This window comes from Pollicipes pollicipes, unplaced genomic scaffold (genome assembly GCF_011947565.3).
Source record: "Pollicipes pollicipes isolate AB1234 unplaced genomic scaffold, Ppol_2.1 Scaffold_4881;HRSCAF=5763_pilon_pilon_pilon, whole genome shotgun sequence".
NCBI classification, from domain to species: Eukaryota; Metazoa; Arthropoda; class Thecostraca; order Pollicipedomorpha; family Pollicipedidae; genus Pollicipes; species Pollicipes pollicipes.
In genome coordinates, this window is record NW_023596576.1 from 8,946,060 (window position 1) to 8,950,085 (window position 4,026).

Sequence of the window (4,026 nt, forward strand, 5' to 3'; positions counted from 1 at the left end):
GCACCGGCAGCACACCGCCCTCCGGTGTGGGCTTCATCTCCTCCTCCTCCTCCTCCTCCTCCTCCTCCTCTGCTGCGGGCGCGGTCTCCTCCGTCGCCAAGCCGGAGCCCTCGGCCAGTTCGCCCAGCTGCTCCTGCGCCTGCTGCTGGCTCACGACGGCCACGGGCGCCGCCGGGTCCACCACGCGGTACCCGAAGGCGTCGGACACGTACGAGACAAGCACGGGCTCGCCGCCGGCGGGGCGGTAGCCGTACTGGCCGGACACCACGCCCTCCTCGTCGCGCTCCTCGTGCCGGTACAGCACGCCGTCGTCGGAGGCCGAGCGGAAGCCGAACTGGAAGGCGTTCGTGTCGGGGTCGAGCTGCGGAGTGCGGCTGCAGCGGTTTGGCGGCCGACAGTGCCACGGCCGGATCCGACTCCAGCTCCACCTCGGCCGGGTCACTGCGAGGCACCGCACCGACCAGTGAGCGGCAGATCCCAGCGACACTTGGGCTGGTGTGCAGCCTGGTGACGGCACGTGTTGACGTGGTGCGGCGTGCTGACGACGCGTGTCGACATGGTGCAGCGTGCCGGCATTGTGTATTACTCTCGCCTTATGCCAAAATGTACGAGCTAATACCAGCTTGTTGCGGGTGGGAGTGCTGTGATTGAATGCATGTTGCGGTACACTGCATACATGTGGTAATCCTCTACACCCGATGCACAGACTGACTCCACGGGTGTGGACTGGTGAACATCGTGCTCAATTCGGTTGCGAGACTCACGCGATGCGTTCCAGGAGAGTGAGGTCCAGATTAAGCGGCTCCTGCTCCTCCTCTTCGGCCTGGATGTCCTCGAGGATACCGCGCCGCCGCTCCAGCTCGCGCTCGCTGACTGGGACGTACTTCTGGCCCTCGGCCAGCACGCGGTAGCCGTTGGCATCGGCCACGTAGTTGACTGTCTGAAAAGGACGGCGCACGCAGCTCAGCAAGAGAGCAACATAAATTGCAGAAGGGAGGAAGGGAGAGGGGAGGACTTCCACCTCGAGTCTAGTCAATGAAAAAGGTAGGTGCCATCGAACGTCTCATACTTCAAGATTACCGCACTATTTCTCCTTGCCAAGTGCTTACCAGATCGGTTCAGGCAGCAGCACGGCCGGGTGTCGCCCAATTAACTCTGCGGTCGTAGACGACACCAAACGAGGGTCACCGGGTTCAGGACCGCTGTAAGACCGGTCTGAAGGCTCGGCTCCGAACCAAGACGGGGTCATGGGGCGCACAGTCAGCACGGTGCACGCGAGCCATCCAAGGATGACGGTTGCGGAGACCTCCCTCTGCGAGCAACTCGGCTGAGGCCGACAATCGTGACCCCGGATGCCAGCGCTGCGACCAAAACATCCGAAAATAACACCTTCTGACACCTGCACTATGAAACCATTTGTAAATAGCAAATGCTATTGCAAGACAGACACAGCAGTCCCGGTGAGCGCGGCATCCAACAGCCAAAAGGAATATCTGACATGATTCAGTGCATTCAATCAAATCGTGCGAGCTGGGGCATCCTGGAGCTCCAATCAGATGAGCAAAAAAGCAAGCACATTCGTCGTAGCGCCTGGTGTGTTCCAACCGCTGGTTGCTGACTGGAAAGTGCCGTCGAAAACATTTCGAATTGGTGAGCGCGCACTGCTGGGACCCGCTGACGCGAACATTGGAGGACCAATCAGAGGACAGGACTCGTCTCACCTGGTTGGTGCCGTCGGGCAGCTCGTAGCCGTACTGGCCGAACCGCACCCGTCCTCCTGTTGTACTCGTGCTTGAAGTTGTAGCCGCCGTGTCGCCGAGCCGCCCGGACTGGTAGCCGTGCTGGTACGTGCCTGGGGCGCCGGAGGGTCGTGCGTGGTGAGGTGGACCTACTGTTACGGGCTCGGGGAGGTACGGAGCGGTGCCACGTTGTGTACCGTGCGCCAATGGAGGGGCTGACTGGCGAATCTGAGGAGGTCACAGGGGAAAATGTGCATGGCACACTGCGTAGATGAATGGCAAAGTTTTCACAGGGCGCCCAAGCAAGTGAGAAAATTTTCAACGCAACGACTTCACTGCTGGTCTGAGGCAGCGATCAGCTGACATAAGGCGGCGTCACTGCTTAGAATATCGGATGTTTTCAAGGACACTGCGTCCCGGTTGTGTTTGGAATCGCTCAAAAGCAAACACGTTCCACTCGAGTGAGTGCACAACAACTGTGCACTCCGGCCACTCGGACCATGTCAATGTTGGCGTCTACCAGCCACAAAACGAAAACGAGGGCTCAAGTCCATTTCAAAATTGCACGACCTCCCAAAGGGACTTTCTAAGGTAAGAAACCTTTCGACTGCTATAGCGCAACCCGAGGATTATCCCTCTCGCCGGATAGATATCCTGGACGGAAAGTATAAATGGAACATTTTGTGGCCGAGGGTTTAGTGCTCTGAATGCAGTGTCGTACCGTCTTTATTGTCGAACCTGAAGTCGAATCTTTTCTCGGCGCGGCGCTATATCCAGCAGGATCACTTCCTTCTCTTTCTCGCTGTCGTCCTCGAAGGAGAAGTTTCAAGCCATCCACCTGCGCCCCTCCCCCACACGGGGGAGGGAGCGCAAGTGACGGCCAGCGCCAGCAGAACGAAGACCTGTCAACAGAAATGGGATCTGTCACGCACGCCGTGAAACGCTGTCAACACCGTGGAACCCGCCACGTAGGCACTATACCTTTCTCAACACCGGAGACCATGACGCATGACGCATGACCATGACCATGACGCGTATGAACCGTCACCTTTGCAGAGAACACTTCCAATGCCGAAGAACAGTCACACATGCGACAGGACCGCTGCCAGTACGCGGCTGCTGTTTTCTGCATCCCCGCGATCCGTCTAAACACCCCAGTAATGACGTGCCTGTCACTGCCACCTGCCTGTTACACTGGCAATGCCCGGGGAGCCGCCGCCGGCCGCAGCAGCCGCCGGTTCCGTGGTCAGGCACCCGTCGCCCGCCGCCACGGGTGCCGCGGACACGAGTACCGCACCGGCGGTAGACCAGGCGGCACCAGCGGTACACTACCGCTCCAGCCACGAACGCAGCGGACCACGGAGGGGTAAGGTACCCGTCGCCCGCCGCCACGGGTGCCGCGGACACGAGTACCGCACCGGCGGTAGACCGGGCAGCACCAGCGGTACACTACCGCTCCAGCCACGAACGCAGCGGACCACGGAGGGGTAAGGTACCCGTCGCCCGCTGCCACGGGTGCCGCGGACACGAGTACCGCACCGGCGGTAGACCGGGCAGCACCAGCGGTACACTACCGCTCCAGCCACGAACACAGCGGACCACGGAGGACCAGATACGCAGCGGGCGGGTTATGTGCACCGGTCCTGCCGACTTGACTTGGTATAGAGCTATTATCCAAATCCCAATATCCCAATCAGGACCAGGCTGGTGGATGGCCACCTCGGTTCCAAGCGCCGAAGATAGGGATTCATGCTGGCAGATGACATAAGTCAACTGTCTGTTCTCGACAGAAGAACCGGTCTCGACGTGCAAACGAAGGCACCACGAAGGTAATAAATCCAAACCCAGACCAAAGGCCGTTGCAGAGCTGGTAGGCAGTCGCCTGACCACATAACTTGCGGGTTATCGCCAATGAATCTTAAGCCGTCTCCAACATTCAGCGCAGGCTATATTACAGATTCACATGCGGAAATGGAAGAGTTAGGTATCCTACAGGTATTCTCTTAGGTATCCTACACTCCTGTCACGGTTGCTCAATCTTAAGGTAAAATGTAATATTGCTACCCACAACATGCAATTCTGTGAGTCGCGCTAAATGAGAGTGCATGATCTACAGCACTCAGTTTCTAAAGAGATGCGGCCTCACCAAAGCTAGATTTGAAGATAAGCCTTTTCTCCTTACGCATATGAGCACATCATATGAGCACTACGCCCTGAATAGGGGGATACAAAACGTACTCTCCACAAGGTATGTAGAAACTTAAATCGTTATCAAATCTTCCCCAGA

At 58.2% G+C, this 4,026-nt stretch overlaps 1 long non-coding RNA gene across 1 annotated transcript; it reads right to left on the reverse strand.

Annotated features, from left to right (window-relative positions):
- Positions 1-369: 369 nt before the first annotated feature.
- On the reverse strand, positions 370-1,771 carry LOC119101454 (uncharacterized). Its single transcript, XR_005094565.1, has 3 exons — positions 1,722-1,771; positions 765-940; positions 370-441 (listed from the first exon to the last, which is right to left on the reverse strand). It is a non-coding gene; the product is annotated as an uncharacterized LOC119101454 (long non-coding RNA).
- Between the last annotated feature and the right edge of the window lie 2,255 nt (positions 1,772-4,026).